The 17,746-nt window shown below is 45.4% G+C and overlaps 1 long non-coding RNA gene across 1 annotated transcript in view; it reads left to right on the top strand.

The window, feature by feature from the left end:
- LOC112543774 (uncharacterized) overlaps positions 1–6,846 on the top strand; it is a 181,503-nt gene extending 174,657 nt beyond the window's left edge. The window contains exons 7-9 of the long non-coding RNA XR_012901238.1: positions 4,206–4,312; positions 5,180–5,422; positions 6,435–6,846. This is a non-coding gene — a long non-coding RNA (uncharacterized LOC112543774). The remainder of the gene's footprint in view (positions 1–4,205; positions 4,313–5,179; positions 5,423–6,434) is intronic.
- Positions 6,847–17,746: the final 10,900 nt, after the last annotated feature.

Raw genomic sequence — 17,746 nt, 5'->3', positions numbered from 1 at the left:
GTTCTCAGTAGTATCAGATGACAGAATGAGAAGCAATAGTCTCCAGTTGCTGTGAGGGTGGTCCAGGTTGGATATTAGGAAAAACTATTTCACTAGGCGGGTGGTGAAGCAGTGGAATGGGTTACCTAGGGAGGTGGTGGAATCTCCATCCCTAGAAGTTTGTAAGTCCTGGTGTGACAAAGCCCTGGCTGGGATGATTTAGTTGGGATTGGTCCTGCTTTTGGCAGGGGGTTGAGCTCGATGACCTCCTGAGATTTCTTCCAACCCTATGATTCTATGAATTCTCTCTCAGTGTTCTTGGAGCTAATTATAATTGGTCACAAGTAGTCACATGCCTGCTGATTTCTGCTGGAAAATGCTCATAAATCCTGAAAGCTTAACTGATCATAGTGCAAATGATTCATCTGAAAATTCATTTTCAGGTTTTTTTTCATTACACATGGAACTCTCCCTTTCACAGGGGCCCATAGGCTATTAAAACTGTAATTTTGTTTTGTGACCTTACATAGTACATTTTATTTATACAGGCTATGAGTGAATTTCCCAACTCAGAAGTTTCAGTTAAACAATAACTTTGTTTCTTAAGCCACAACGAGATTGCTTTGTGATGGTCACCGTATAAGAACAGCAGACTGATAAATAGAAGTCATGTAGGTGACAAAACACACACCAGTAATGATTAATGAATGGGAAGTTAATCAAAGCAATCAAAGCAACTGTCTGCACAAACTACTCCGCAGTCACAACCAGCACACACATTAATGAAAATCAGGATTGGTTCTTGAATGAGATGAAACCAGAAGAAGAGCTACATTTGCCAGGTAATTCATTTACAATAAATGAATTGAGCAGCTCCACATCTGAATTTCCTGGCTTTGTTCAGTGTGAGACAGCTGTCCTGGCTGTTTTAACAGAGGGTTATGTATTCATATTCTGTTTCTTTTAGGTGTGTCATGCATGAATTCTTCATCAAACTTGCATTGTTGGCAGGCAAAATATGAGTATGGCCTAGGGATTTTTTTTAATGTAAAGTTTCACATTTCCAAGTATTGTTTTAAAAGTCTATGGCTGTGTCTACATTGGCACCCTTTTCCGTAAAAGGGATGCTAATGAGACACTTCGGAATTGCAAATGCCGCGGGGGATTTAAATATCCCCCGCGGCATTTGCATGAATATGGCTGCCGCTTTTTTCCGGCTCGGGGTTTTGCTGGAGAAAAGCGCCAGTCTAGATGGGATCTTGCAGAAAATAAACCCTTTTCCAGAAGATCCCTTATTCCTAGTATTATTATACTACTTGTAGACACAGCCTATAAGTCCACGGTTTCTGAGAAGGAAAAATGAAATAAACAAATACACCTGGCAACTTCTAGTGTGTGGTTATAATGTAAAATGTCTGTGATGTTTGTGACAACTAATGTACATGCAGGGAACCTGAAGCAGTTGACTTTTGCATAATTTAATCCACAAGATGTAGCAAATCTCCAGCTCATTTAATAAAGATGTCATCAAAGGTTTTTACAGCGGACCAGAGCACTTCATGTTGTAACAGCATTCAGAGCTGTGGGAAAGGGTTTATTGGGAGAGGACTTGGGTTTGTCACTCTCCAGATCAGTTAAGAACTCCACTAAGGAGTTGCCAGCACTTGTGAAAAGTATAGAAAACTATAGACTAGAAATGGATAACAGGATGTAAAATAGAAACTTTAGAAATCCGTTAAGAATCTTCGTATTTGCTGTTTGATTTCATGGTGTGATATCTGCATTTAGCCTACATAAGGGAATGCTCAGATGGCACTTGACTAGGACTGATCACCAAATTTGGTTTACTGGCTTTAGTTTCCCTGGCTCAGGCCAGGTACTAATAGGGAGTGTGATATGAACACTTATCCATGCCCTCTGGAGTTTTAATTTTAGCCCATCTACAATGTGAATACAATTTACTGAAGACATTCTGTTTATTGGTCAGAATGTAGAATATTGGGCTATGTCTACACTGCAGTTATTTTGGAATAACTTTGAAAATAGCATGTCTGCACTACAGGGAAGCCTCAAAATTAGTCCGAGGAGGCTTCTCTAATGTAGATGTGCTATCTCGATTTAGAGCTCCAGGAGGAATAACTTAGAATGGCCCTGGTGAGGGGCTACTTCGAAATAGCAGAAGTGGAGCATCTACACATGCCTTATTTAAAAATATCTATTTTGGAATAGGAGTTATTCTTCGTAGAATGAGATTTATAGAAGTCAGAATAAGTTTTCCGTTATTTCAAAATTATTCCAAAATAACTTTGCTATGTAGACACACTTTGGATGTGTAAATTTATCTGTCACCATCTCTTCATGAACCATTAACACCGAGTGAAATCCTGGGTCCACAGAACTCAACAGACGTTTTTCCACATATTACAATGGTGCCAGGAGTTTACTTTTTGTAGCCTACTTCTGCAAATTGGGAGAGTTTGTTCATAGTGCTTTGCTCATTTTGTTTCCATGGTTAATTTAGTTGTTTCTGATTTTTAAGAAGTAAAACAAGAAAAATGTATGGGGTTTGATTTGCCTTGTGGAGCTGCTGGCATCTCCTAGCAGTGTAAGTGCCAAGCTGGTTATTTTGCTGACAGCTACATACAGTCCAGAGGCTCCAGCTACATTCTGTTTCTGTTGTGTGTATCCTTTTATGATTTCATTTTGACTGAAAGAATTACAGGGATGGCAGCCTGTGGAGTAGCAAGCTAGGCACTGTCTCTGTGGAAGGCCTACCATCTTCTTTAGCAAATACAGTTCCACTGTGTCTTCATTTTTCCCCTTTAGTAGGTCTTTGCTATCTTCATGGTTCTGTACAAATCTGTGATGTACTATCCCAAAGATAAGGGGCCTTCTTTGCCTCCATTCACCTCTCTGAATCTCTTTGTTGCTGCTGGTACTACCACAGTGCTTCTGTTGCCACTTCTTGCACAACCTGGCTTGTTTGTGACCATCTGCCACTCAAGTTCTGGTTTGAATTTTTCTGTTAGGTACTTTTATACCCCCCCCCCTTATCAGAGTATCCAAGCACCTCACAATATATAAGGCATTTACTCTGACAGCGACCCTTTGAGGTAAGGAAGGAAAGCTGGGGGATATTTCTCACTGTCAACAAGGTCAATACTATGTCAACACTAGGGAGTTTACTGTGGCACAGCCACTCTATGCCAATGGGAGAGAGGTTTCCCGTTGACATAATTAATCCATTCCCAATGAACAGCTCTCCTGCCAACAAGTGCTGTCCACACTGGCACTTCTGTCAGTGTAACTTAGGTCACTCAAAGGGGTGTTTTTTTAACACCCCCGTGCAACATAAGTTACACTGACATAAATGGCAGTGCAGACATAGCCTTGTATATAAAGCCAGTGAAGGCAGGCCTGAGTACCTGCTGGATGCCAATGGAAACTGCTCTCTTAGCTGAGGTACACAAAGATAAATGCCTATGTTTTCACCTCCTGGTGGCAGGGATCATAGCATCAGTGTAATTGAATATGGAATTTATTTTAGGTTAGTTTACCCACTTCTTTTTTTTTTTAACTAATGGCCCACTGTGTGCTAGCAAGATAGTCTGATTACTTGTTGTCAGACAACCTCAGAGGTAGCCAGGGACTGTCTGTAGAATAATGAGAACAGGATTTAATAAACAACTTTTAAAGTCACAGATTGAGGTTATACAGCCATTTAAAATCTTATTTGGTTTCCAACCTCATGAACATTTTTTACTCTAGTTTCCTCCAATTAGCTCTCTAGAATTTTATTCAGCCTACAGACTAGACCCTCTCCCCAATTTGACGTTTATTTTTTCCGAGCACTATCTCAGGTGTTAGTGGTAGGAGTGAGGTTAGCACTGGTGTACTTAATACTTTATCTTGCTTGTGGATCAGTTACCCCGAGGGACGGTAACCTTGACTCGAAAAAGTACTGGGAAAGACCTCTGTGTAGCTGTGGATGGAAGTAAGTAGGAAAGGAAGAGCTACCTGGAATGAGGAGGGTCATTGTAGATTACAACCAGAATGGACAGAGCTGTGTAGTGGACTTTGTCCCACTCTTGGTTTTGGTTTTCATTCAAGCAGTCAGTTTCCTACTAGTGAAGATTTGCACCTAGTTCTGGAGTTTTTTTAAGAGGAACTCTGTGGTGTTACATTTTTTCTAAAACATGTTTTCAATTTGGGATTTCTGTTTCCAGATCAAGCCACTAACATCCAATGGAGATGAAATGCCAGCCCAACAACATTGTCCTCAACAGCACATAAGTGGTGACATGCAGAACGACTAGTTTCGCATAACTAAATGGTATGATGCCGATGAAAGACCAATCCCAATACATAGTCAATATGAATGCAGGACGAGGAGGGGGAAAATCCCAAAATGAAAAATGTCAGAACACAGGAACACTTCTAGGTTATGGTACATTGTATCAAGGGATGTGAAGGGCAACTTTTGTGTAGACCTGCCATTGCTTGCTGTACTCTAGCTAAAAATAGCAATGAGAATGCCACAGCAAGAGCTTTTGCACTAGCTGCACAAGCCCTCCGGGGCTCTCTGGGTACAGATGGGTACAGATGTACTTGTGCAGCCAGCATGGAAGCTTACACCATGGTGTCCTCGCTTCTGCTTTTAACAAGCTAACTAGAGTACAGCTAGTGTGAGTACATCTACCTAAGCTACATAGCACACCCTTGGCTGCAAAGTCAATGTACCCCAAGATATTGAAAGAGTGTGGCTATGAGAGGCCAAAGCAAAACTCTTGGTCTCACTTTCTTTGGAATCAATAGAAAGATTCCCATTACATTCCGTGGGAGTTGGATCAGGCTGGAAGATTTAAATGCCTGGTGACCGGGATACTGTACATAATTCTTTTTTAAAGGCAGAGGAAGACGAAATTCCCTCTAAATGGAGCAAAGCAAAGGAGCTGAAAAGAGAGAATCTCCATGTACAGTAATTATTCTTGCCAGTCTTCATCTGGCTGACATTTATTATTACTTATTATTAACAGAACCCCTGCCCTGTAGCGCCTAACATTTTAAAGTCATGAGAGGGTATAATGCAGAACACACACACACATTTGTCATCAGACCATAGAACTGTAGGAATGCAATTAACAAAGAAATAGCATTTGGTCGGGAGTCAGGAATGGAACATTCTGTTTCCCACTAACAGAGCTCAGCAGGCAGGAGGCCATTGAACTGAGAACGTGACTCTGCTGGCCACAGAAAGATGGGTGGCAGCCATTAGCGCTCTAGCCTGTCTCCATTTTCTGAATCAGCTGGAGCCCAGAAGCGAGCCATGTAAACCAACAAAGACACAACCAATGTGCCAAGTGAAGGCCCAATCCTGCATGTATTCAAGGCAGACACAGTGGAAAATGATCACCAGGGCGTTCTCTGCATCTGTGGTGCTGAGGTGGGTGTCGATAGTACAGTGCAAAATTACTATTGTGATACAGAGACCCTTTCTTTATCTTTCTTTCTTTCCAGCATTTATGTGGCATTCATCACCTCACAAACATAAATGTATTACCAACACCACATCCGGGATGTTATCTTCATTTTACAGTTGGGGAAACTGAGCTATGGGGGAGTTAAATGACTTGCCCAAGATCACACTGGATGTCTGTGGCGGAACTATGAACAGACTCTATCTCTTTTGACTCAGGCCTCCAAGTCTTATTGAGAAGTTCCTATAGAATGGATAAAATCTATATAAACAATTGAATGGGGTCCCATGGACATTCCTTTAAAATTTTTTAGAATTTAACAGAGACTGATATTTTCTGTAGCTTTTGTGTAACCATTGTATATAATTTTCTATTGACTTCTATAGGATTTATTCACAATATTATTATCTTATCATGGTAGTGATATGATAGGAATTTTTCCAGTTATTAATGAGACGCAGTCGCTGTCCCATGGTGCTGTTATTCTAACAAAGATCACACAACCTGAGAAGGATGATTTTAAAAATCCCTTGAAAAAATACTCTTCTGTAGGATGGGAAGGTATCTATGAAGGAACTGGTCATCACTTAACGTTTGATCTGACTGGAATATTTTAAACTACATGAAATTTCATCTAAATATGGTGTGTTAAAGCCAACACATTTCATAAAGATGTATCAGATTTGACAAAATTTCTGTGTGGAAGGTTTTTGAGATCTGGCAGGCCCGTACCCAGGAATTTTGGGGTGGGGGACGGGACTTTTTTTGTAAATGTGGACTGCAATTTTTTAAATATAAAGGAGTTCAAAATAGTCATATAATATGAGAGTGGAAACATAAAAAATGTGAATGGAAACAATAACTGGTAAAATGATTTTGTTATAACATACTAAACATTTATACTATAACATTTATGCCATATATTTATATTAATAATTTATACTATACATTTATACTATAAAATTTATTTCTATACAGGTTTTATAGAAATTACCTTCTGGAAATTTCCCCTTCGCATTCAGCCACCTCTGCCTGCTGCTGCCGTACCTGCTCAGCAAGGCCAGTGCCGGATGAGTGCAGGTGGGACTTCTGCCCAGTGCGGCCACGCCCGGACTGCTCCTCGCAGGTTGGGGGTGCCATTCCCCCTGCCCTGCCGCACTGTGACCAGCCCTACTCCCCAATCCCCCCACAACACAGCACTCTTCCCTCCCCCTTACACAGTGAGTGGTTCTCAAACTTTTTGGCTCATCTGGCTCAATGCAAACCTTCCTCTGGACCACCACATTAATTACATGATTATGCCCGTGCCATTTTGCTAGTGCTGCAGCTAGGGAGAACAGTTTAATTCAACCAGTAAGAAAGGAGATATTAATTTAAATTATTCAACAGACTAAGACGAGGTGCTTTAACTTTTTCATGTTAGTTTATCAAACTTCATTTTAAACCTCTCTTATATAAAACCATTTTTCCTGCGGAATGACTCAATGACATCATCACATCGTCTGCGTCCTTATGCTGACATCCACCTCCTGCTCCACCTCCACCCTGAGTTGTTTGCTGTGGCCAGTCTTGGTGCTGTCTCCTCCGGCCATGGGCTGCTCCAGCTCTGGCTGCCACTTCACGCCCCGGGGGTGCTGTACCGTTGGGGAGGATCTGCTGAGGCTGGGTCCTCTCCACCATCCAAGCCCTCCCCCTCCTCCTCCCCCAGGGCCGTGCCAGGTCCCCTATGCCATCTGAGCCCGACCTCTCCCCCTGGGCCAAGCCAGGTCCACTCTGCCATTCAAGCCTGACTGCTCCCCTTGTAGGCTGCACTGGGTCCTCCCCACCATCCGAGCCTGAACACCCTGCAGGCCACCCCACATCCCCTCTGCTATCTGAGCTTGACTCCCACCCCCAACCCCTTCCAATGAGACCCCACACCTCCAGCCCGCTCCTGACCCCTCCCCTCTGGCCAGACACCTACCCCCAGCCTACTCCTGCTCCCTCACCTCCCCCAGCCAGATACCTACCCTCAACCCGTTCCTGCCCACTCTCCCATCACCAGACACCTACCCCCAGTGAGTGGGGGAGGGGAGGGAAGGGTTGGTGAGTGTAGCAAGCAGAGGGCAGAGCCCCCTAATAAACTAAAATATTAATTTATGTCCAACATAAAAGGGTCCCATATTTTCAACCTCCAAACCCCACATCCTTCACTGATGTCGATCCAACTGAGACACTGAGGGAGGTGGAGGGACAGGTAGGACAGAGGTTTAGGGCTTCCCATTAGCCAGATTTACTCTTCTGGGGCACCAGGGTTAGTGGATTTTGTAGACCCCCTTAAGCTCTGGGGTTGGGATAAAAATGGGGAAGAGGGTTCAGTGTGCAGGATTGGGCTGCCGGCAAGAGGAATGAGGGAGCAGGATCTGGATGGGAGATGGGGTGCAGAAAGGGGTGAGGGTGCTAGGTCTGGGAGGGAGGTGGAGTGCAGGAGGAGATGGGGGTACAAGGTCTGGATGGGAAGTAGGGTGCAGTAGCAGGCTGGGAGTAGGGAGTCTGGAAGTGGGCAAAAGCAAGGAAAGGTGCAGTGTGTAGCCAGGAGGGAGGGTGCAGGAGTGGGCTGGTGGTAGGGGGGAGGTGCAGGAGCAGGGTGGGGAAGGGTGTCTGGCCAGGAGGGAGGGTGCAGGAGCAGGGTGGGGGGTGCAGGGTTTCAGGGTTTCTGTGTGTGAGGGGTTGAGGGTCCAGGGGTCTGGCCATGAGGGGGTAGGGGGCACTTAATTGTCTTTGGGCTGTGTGCTGCTCCCAGGCACCACTTCCCACTGCTCACATTGGCTGGATTCTGGCCAATGGGAGCAGCAGGGAAAGCCTCCAGGCAACATGCTGGTGCATTGCTGTTCCCTCAGCAAGGGGAGGGGTGGAGAAAGGGGAGCACTTCTTCCCTGCAAGCCATATCACCCAGCAAGGCTTGGGGCTTTCTCTCCCACCGCATCCCACAGTGGGAAGGCGACGCTGGTGCTCCAGTCTCGCAGGAGAGGGTGAGGCTGTAGCGCTAGCACGGGATCCCCACTGTGAGGGGAAGAAGGGGGGCTGAACTCGAGCTGTGGACCATCTGGAAAATGGCCACGGAGCCCCCTCTTGCTGGCTTGGGGGACTTTAGAGGGTGCATTCGCAGGCCCAAAGGCCTGTGCTGAGTATTCTGGTCACTTCTGGAGAGAAAGGGGGAAAAAAAAAAGAGATGGAGGGGAGGGATGTGAATTGAAAACCTGAGGTTTCTTTGATCCAAAAACATCTGTTTCAATACAAATTCATTTTGTGAAAATGTTCAAAAAGATTTTGATTTGGTTCCAGTGAGGAGCAAAAACAATGTTTGAAACCCTGAACATTGTCACCAAATAGAATTGTCATTCTCTGGACTGCTCAGGGGGGCAGGATTGGTCTCAACATGGCCACTCCTTGACCTGCTGTCAAACACAAAATCAAACACCTGTGTGTCAGATACATAAAGCGGTATGTGTGCCATTGTTGATCCATCTGCAATATATTACATCCTAATTTATTACTGAGGGTGGTTTTCAAAGGGGATTCATTAGACAGACAGAATCTATTGCACAGTTAAGAAACTGTTTTTCTTCCCACCACTCTAATTTTCTCTTCTTCTCGGGTTTCTGTTTCCCTTCATGCTATGGCAGGGATATTAAATGTTGGTGAGATAATATTTGGTCCAACACCAGCCAGTCTGTTCTGGACAATTAATGGGGGTGGTGAGCAATTCCTGACCCAAGTTTTGCTGGTTGGGTAAACCATGAGAGGTGGTTAATTATCTTCTACAGCCCAATATCTGCTTAACAAGGGGTGGAATTTCTCATTTATACACCGTAAATCTGAGTTCTGGCTGTGTCTTAAAGGAAACAAAAAGATATAATCGTCTCTCAAGGGAGTAACATTTGTCATGTTGCTGTCTATGGGCTGGATTACAGCCTGGCAAACTTGACAATGTGGGGTCATTAATATATTTTGTGAGGCTTCCCCACATCTTCACTGCAGGCACATGGGGATGGTGGAAAAATAGGGGATACACACATGTGGCTGTGTCTACACTGGCAAGTTATTCTGGAAAATCAGCCACTTTTCCGGAAAAACTTGCCAGCTGTCTACACTGGCCACTTGAATTTCCGGAAAAGCACTGACGATCTAATGTAAAATCATCAGTGCTTTTCCGGAAAAAATATGCTGCTCCCGTTCAGGCAAAAGTCTTTTTCCGGAAAACTGTTCCGGAAAAGGGCCAGTGTAGACAGCACAGTAGTGTTTTCTGCAAAAAAGCCCTGATCGCGAAAATGACGATCGGGGCTTTTTTGCGGAAAAGCACGTCTAGATTGACCATGGACACTTTTCTGGAAAAAGTTTTTTTCCGGAAAAGCGTCCTGCCAATCTAGACGCGCTTTTCCGGAAATACTTTTAACGGAAAACCTTTTCCGTTAAAAGCATTTCCGGAAAATCATGCCAGTCTAGACGTAGCCACAAGGTATTTCCCCACACCATGCCACGCCACGTATGGAGTGGCCAGAAGGGGGAGGAAATGAGGGCAGTTGGCTATGCCTCCCCCCAGCTGGCTAACCAGCACAGCTAATGGTCCACAGGCAGGGGTTAGTAATCTGTTACTGGCCTGGATCACTAGCAGACTACTCCCTAAACTCCCCTTGTCGCCCACCCAGAGATGAAAGGAGGAGCAGGGAAAGAACAAATACTCAGAGAGTCAGCTGGCCTCCCCCTCCAAGGTCTGGCCCACCCCATTCTCTAGTAAAAAGTCAGTCTAATCCCTCCATTTGCATTATCAGCAATGGCAGCAATTTTTGATCCTCCTTGTTTAGCAGTTTTGTCTTCGCAACATATCAAGCCACACACAAAGAATGCCCAGTGAATTACATCGGCTTTCACAAATCCCTCCAAAACTCAGAACCGTCTCACCAGGTCGGCCTTTATGTGGAAATAACGACTCAGCATAAGTCTTTCCCTAGGCTGGAAATGACTGACTATATTAAACCATATTTATGAATTGAGTTGCACATCTCACATCCTCTACCCCATGCTACGTTACTGTGCCCTTTTGCTTTACTATAAAGAAAGGCACAAATGCTGCATCTGAGCTCCACAGATTCTCAGAGTTTATGAAGAAATCCAGTGGCTGAATTATGAGCCATGTGGGTTTGAGGCTCCGTAGAGCTGATTATGACATGACCTTCTGAAACACTTGCCCCTCCCTGATGCATTAAAGACAATTTCTTTCATTTTTCAGCATAATAGAAAACGTACACTGCCTGGCTCAAGTTGTTTCTGAGGTTTTTATGACTAATTTCTTTTCTGACATCTGGTAACGAGTTGCAGCTCCTTTCTGAAGAAGTCCCTCAGAGGTTAAAGGCTAATGATATCAAAAACGAGGTTGCCTGGTTTATTGTAAGAGTGTTTGGGTTAGATCAAGCTTTTTGATATGAATGAAACTGCCTCGCCTGGGAAAGGAAATGACTTAAAAGTGATGTGGCAGTATTTAGAATGAATCAGTGGGAGACGCATAGAGCTTGGATGTCTTGCATGTTGGATTTAATTGGTTTTGCCATTAATTCCTCAGACAGTACAAAGAGAAGCAATATTTCATATTTTTTCATTGTACAGTTTGCTGAAGATGGGGGTAAATAACATAGCTCTGTAGAAAGCAAGCCCTGCTGGAAGAATGCAGTGATGAACTAAAGACCTAAAGTAAATGAAGAATCATCTCTTTATTGCATTAGTCAGCAAGTTATGGTGAATGATCCCCATTCTGCCCTGGTGAGGGGAGAGAGAGAGAGGGGGTATGTCTACACTAGCCACCCTAGTTCGAACTAGGGTGGCTAATGTAGTCATTCGAACTTGCAAATGAAGCCCGGGATTAAAATATCCCGGGCTTTATTTGCATGTTCCCAGGCATCGCCATTTTTAAATGCCCAGTAGTTCGGACTCCCTGCCTGCGGCTACACACGGCACGGGCTAGGTAGTTCGAACTAAAGCCCCTAATTTAGGCTACCGTTACTCCTCATTGCAGGAGGAGTAACAGTAGTCCAAATTAGGGGCTTTAGTTCGAACTACCTAGCCTGTGCCACGTGAAGGGAGTTCGAACTACCAGGCATTTAAAAATAGTGGCGCTCGGGAACATGCAAATAAAGCCTGGGATATTTTAATCCCAGGCTTCATTTGCAAGTTCGAATGACCACATTAGCCACCCTAGTTCAAACTAGGGTGGCTAGTGTAGACGTACCCAGAGAGAGAGAGAGAGAATGAACTTCTAATGCTTCCATTCAAGAGGCAGAGTTTTTCTCATGCAGAAAAAGTAGGAGGATTGGCACTCTCAAACCATAAAGGATCTGCCTGAAGTAGGGGGTCATCTCATACTAGAGGCTCCTTGTCTACAGGTCACCATCTTACCAAATCTTTACCCAAATTCATGATGCCCCTTGGCATACCCTCCCGGAGATGTTCCAAAGCACAGAGAGGGAAAGAGTATAAGGGCTTGCTTACACTTGGAAATCTATCAAAATAGCTATTTTGGAATAATGCTCGAGGTGGATTTCCCATAATAAGAATGCCTTTTTCCCATTCAACTTAATCCAGTGCAGTGGATTCATTGGATAATTTCCAAACTACTTTAATTCACATCCAGAGTGGAATAAGATACATGAGAAAAAAGGCACTCTTCTTCCAGATTAAAGGTTTTTCTACCTGGAGAGTTAGTGCTTGGCAAGCCAGGGTGTAAATCTACAGCACACTAGTTTGCAGTGCCGGAACTGGCTGTTTGGAACCTGATACAGTGCCCTAAAAGTTCTGTACAGGTTGAAACTCTCTTAACTGGGATCTTCTGGGCTGGCAACATCCATGGTCTGGCATGGATGTTGCAGGACCAGAGTCCCAGTGGCAACGATCCCTGAGGGGCCAGAGTTGACAGCAGGACACCCAGCGCATGGCAGTGGGGCTGCCCAGTGACATTGGCTGACCTGGCACATAGCTGCCCAATGGGGCTAGGAGCTGCGGTAGGTCAGTGGGGCGTGGCTGTCCCACGGGTCCCAGAGCTCCAGGGCAGTGTGCACAGCTGTCCCTCAGGTCCTGGACCTTCAGGGAGACATGCACTGCTGGTCCCGCGGGTCCCGGAGCCATAGCAGGAATGGCTGCCCAGCGGGGTCAGCAGGAGGTAGGGAGCAGCAGTAGTCACGTGGGGTGTTACCGTGCAGCAGGCTGGCGCATTGTAGAGTCATACTCTGCTTTATCGCACACTAACTTACCATATAAAGAAGTCCGGAGAGCATCTGCCGACAGACTTGCACTGAGTTATGCTGGAATCGTTTTTGTGGAACGTTTGTAACTAGTATAGACAAGCCCATAGCCACCTGAGCAAGTTAGTGCTTTCCCTTTGGTTTTGTTCAAGGAAGAAAAATAAAGAAAAGGCTTACCTGGCCTCTCCAACTCTCCTCACCAGTGGAGCTGCTGGAGCAGTATCTATGGGGCTGGAAAGAAGGGGAACATGCTGTTGAGATAGCAGAGATCCATCAATTCAGGCTCTCCTCTTGTAGATCCGCTCTTGTGAACATAGGGGGAAGCATGGAACAGGAGCATGAAGTGAACAAAGAAAATCTAGATATTTCTCCATAAAATAAATTTTATCCACTCAGTTGACAATTGTAGTTCAGTTCAGCTTGTTTATGGTAAGACCTCTTCATGCACTAGTCAATGCATTGTGGTATAACCTATAGTATTATTAGTATTACCGTATCATGTTCCAGTGGTACCTAAAGGCCACAGCTGAAATCTAAGTGCTGGACAAAACTATAGTAGGGGAGAGAGTTGACAGTCTCTGGACAGTGAGGAGGAAATAGAGACACTGAGAGGAAATAACTCATCTGATGTGACACAGCAAGGCAGTGGTACAGCCAAGAATATAACCCAGATCTCTGGGGTTCCATCTGCTGTCCTTGTGGCCATAATAGCATGAAACCATTTTACTCTATTATTGCATCTTTGCTGGGAGGAGACACACCTACACACACGAGAAAGAGATCATATTTTTTCTTATGTATGATAACCCAACTATTGAATCTCTCCTGAGTGGCCACACAAGCACACAGCAACCAGGGAACATTGTACTCTACTGAGGGAGAGCCACGCTATTAGTGGCTAGGAGGAAACTGTCCTGTTGTGGGGGACCTCCCTACCAGCAACAGACTACTGCAGCCATCTGCCTCCCTCAACTCTGCTGGAGAGGCCGCATCAAAGGAATAGTGTGTGGGAAGAGAGCTTTTTAGAGATCCTACATCAGTGGCGTAAGTTAGAGGAACCGGCTCACTGTTGCAATACTAACTGTTGCAATACTAACTGGAACCGAAACCACACATCCCTATTGAAATAGGGATAAGGGATCTTTCGGGAAAGGCTTTATTTTTCAAAAGATCAGCGTCTAGACTGGCGCTTTTCTCCGACAAAGCTCTGTGCCGGAAAAAAACGGCAGCCATTTTTATGCTAATGAAGTGCGGGAGATTTAAATCCCTGCTTCATTAGCGATTGCAATACGTCTAATTTACATCCCTTTTCCGAAAAAGGGATGTAGTCTAGACGTAGCCTACCTGATAAGATCTCTGAAGAGCAACTGTGCCTTGTGATAATTTTTCTCATCAGAATTTCTGACAAAAGAGCCCATACCAAATGTGATGTGATCAAAGTCCTGTGTGTTATAAAATTATTCGCTGAGGCAGAGCCTGATTGTGATCTGACTTGTATTGTTGTAAACCAGGACTAATCTCCTGTTTAGAGCTGCCCACAACCCTGAATTTCTGGTTCTGGGACAGCTCTGCTCTGTGGATTGCACTGGGATAGGGACTTGAGTGTTTCCAGACTCTCAGACCAGCTGTACTCTGGAACCCCTGGAGTCCCTGGCTTGAGGCAGGCACATGGTAGAGCTTCCCACAGAATTAGAGACTCGTCTACATTCCTGGTTTTGCCGGCAGTGAGTATGCAAACGAGGTGTGGATTAGCATACCATAGTGCTTCATTTGCATAATTTATGCAAGCTGTTTTGGCAGGGAGGGGGATGGAAAGTAGTGTGGCTGGGGTTTTTTGTGTGCAAAAACCCCGTTTTGTGCAAGATCCTTATGCCTCTCCAGGCAGCCTGGGAGCACAACTTTGTGTCAAGAAGCTTAGAAGTCCTGAGAGCCCACCTCAGACTGGGGTCTCAGGGCCTCCAGATTCCTCGCTTTGAGAGCCAATTCCAATTCAGAGATGGAATCACCAGAGCTTTCAGATTTCTGGTTCCAAAGTGGTGAGCTTGGAAGCCCTACTGCAGCTGACTGCCCCAGAGGAATAGATCCTGGAGCACTAGGGTCCCCTGGCACCTTAGGAGTTCTGCATGCTGTGGCTACCCCAGAGCTTTGGACCCTGGAACTCAGCAGCCAGGTGAGTTGACCAGTTTTCCATAGAGCCCTGCCTTTGGTTCATGAAAAACTCACTGAACCTAAGATGTTTCCTTTTGTCCATTTTGGCCAAAGCGGTTAGCAAATATTAGAGCCTTGCTGGATTGTTTCTGTTAGAAAGTGTAACTGATGATACAAGTCAGGCATATTCTTTGGTGCAAGCCTGTTAATTGTCAATGAATCCACAGAGTCCTGTATCCCTGAACACAGAAGAAACTAACAACAGTAAGCAGTTTCCTTGTTCAGTAATCCAAGTCTCTGTGCAGTACTATGCTCAAAAGGAGCTCCACCTCTTGGCTTATTCAAATGGCCATGCTCACCACTGCTTCTCTGACTTTTTCTTCCCTTTCTCTTCCCTTTCTTTCTCAGACACACTCGGCTACAACCAATCAATGCCCAGGCTCTTGCATTTGCCATCAGCCTTCATGGCACATGACTTGGCTTCTACTCAGGCCTTGTCCAATTGGCCAGTGCCTAGGGCAGCAATTTCTGTTGTGTCAGCTATCACTCAACAGGGTGGTATTCAATTGCTGTTTCCTGAATAAACAATGCTTAATACACACATTAGCTTCATCCAGGTCTGTGATTTATGGCACCTATTTACACTTTCCAGAATAACACACCTTTTGAAATCATTGGAGTAAATCCAGTCTCCAGGTGATTAGATCAGGCCCATGTATGTATTTTTAAAATCAAAGTATTGACTGGTTATTTTGCCCCAATCCAGCATGAGCATAAATAGTGCCTTTCACTTCAGTGGGACTACTCACAAGCTTAAAATAAGTGTTTGCTGGATCGGGTCCTACAGCATTAGTGAAATCAAAGACACACAGAAATTTGAGATGTAAAAATCCTTAATGATCTCTCTGCCACTACAGGATTGTTCATTATGGTATAGTCTTGAGTGTTTTATCAGTCTGGCTTTACATGATTTAAGCAATGGGGCCTCAAACATTTCCTTGGGAAAAGGATTCCAGAGTCTAAAGGGCTTGTCTACACTTGAAATGCTAGGGTATGTCTACACTACCCCGCTAGTTTGAACTAGCGGGGTAATGTATGCATACCGAACTTGCTAATGAAGCCCGGGATTTGAATTTCCCGGGCTTCATTAGCATAAAGCCGGCGCCGCCATTTTTAAAAGCCCGCTAGTGCGAACCCCGTGCCGCGCGGCTACACGCGGCACGGGCTAGATAGTTCGAACTAGCTAGCTATTCTGAACTATCTGTACACCTCATTCCACGAGGTGTACAGATAGTTCGGAATAGCTAGCTAGTTCGAACTATCTAGCCCGTGCCGCGTGTAGCCGCGCGACACGGGGTTCGCACTAGCCGGCTTTTAAAAATGGCGGTGCCGGCTTTATGCTAATGAAGCCCGGGAAATTCAAATCCCGGGCTTCATTAGCAAGTTCGGTATGCATACATTACCCCCCTAGTTCGAACTAGCGGGGTAGTGTAGACATACCCCTAGTCAGTGTAAACACTCACTACAGCAACTGGGGAGGTTCTCCCATCACTGCATTAATCCATCTCCTAGAGAAATAGTAGGTGAGTTGACAGAAGAATTCTTCGGTTGACCTAACATTGTCTACATTGCGGAGTTAGGCTGACTTATCTACATCACTCAGGAGTCTGTATTTTTCACACCCCTAAGCAATGTAGCTAGGATTGGCTTAACCCTGAACTTCCCTTTGCCTAATTTTCTCCAGTCACATCTGATTTTGTCTCTCCTAAAAATGGTGAGTCATCTTTGTCCTTGGTGCTTGACTTCAGAGAACTGCAGATATTTATCATATTCCTGACAACTGCTTTTTACAGGCAGACTTTAGTTATTCCAGTCTTCTCTGATAGGTTAACAGCCCACTCCCCCTTGACCCTTAAATCATGTTCCTGTTCTTCTACAAAATCATTTCCATTTGTTAATACATGACTTGTAATATGGCAGCTAGTAGGGCATGCTAGGTAATGTTATAGCCTTACAGATGCGTATGATCTCCAACGACCTTCCTGAGGCCATCCCACTCCACTGCCCCAGGTGCAGAGCCCAGGGCACCTCTCCCCCGCCACTGCAGGCCCTGCCCCTCCTCCGCCCCCAGTCCATCCTTTCCCCAAGCCCCAACTGTCCCTGCCCCTTACTTCCCCGGAGCAATGCAGCTGGGAGATTATGAAGGCACGGTGGTAGCAGGATTCACTTACCCCTCATTCACCAGGCAGGCAGCAGGAGCCAGAGTAGCCTGGCAGCCTGCTATGCCCTGTCATGCTACTCTTTGCACCTGCAGTGCCTTGCTTGTCCAGGGTGGAGGGAACCTGGCAGGGCACTTTGCTTCCTGCCACTGCCAAGAAGTGAGACACAGAGGGCTGGGAGCATGTGGTGAGCTGGGGTGGAGCAGGCTGGCTGGGCTGCTCTGGCTCCTGCTATCTGGGTGGTGAGTACAGGGGGCAATCCTAGCTGCTACCATGCCAGACCCCATAATCTCCTGGACTCCTCCTGTCCATAGGTTGGTTGGCATAGCTGTTGCAGGGCCCCCAAAAGTGCGGGGCCTGGGGAGGCCACCTTGATTTGTCCTATGGCCAGGATGGCTCTGTGTTCCCCTCTGGATCTTTAATGTTAATGTAAGACAAGATCAGCTTGAACTGCCCATGAAATCCTCCCCCCCTTTTGATTTTAGTGGACTGACTCCTTCCTGGTTTATGGGAGCCTCTTAACTTACTCAGCAGAATTGCCAATGGTTCCTTTATGGAATGGATGCCTCCAGCTACAGGTCCCATGCCTCCCCTTGTGGGTTAAGATATGTCTACCCAGCAGCCAATCTGGGCACTAGACCCAACCATCTAG

Source organism: Pelodiscus sinensis, chromosome 2, assembly GCF_049634645.1.
Source record: "Pelodiscus sinensis isolate JC-2024 chromosome 2, ASM4963464v1, whole genome shotgun sequence".
Taxonomy (NCBI): Eukaryota; Metazoa; Chordata; order Testudines; family Trionychidae; genus Pelodiscus; species Pelodiscus sinensis.
The sequence above is the reverse complement of the archived record's forward strand: the minus strand, read 5'-3'. Positions and strand labels throughout refer to the sequence as shown.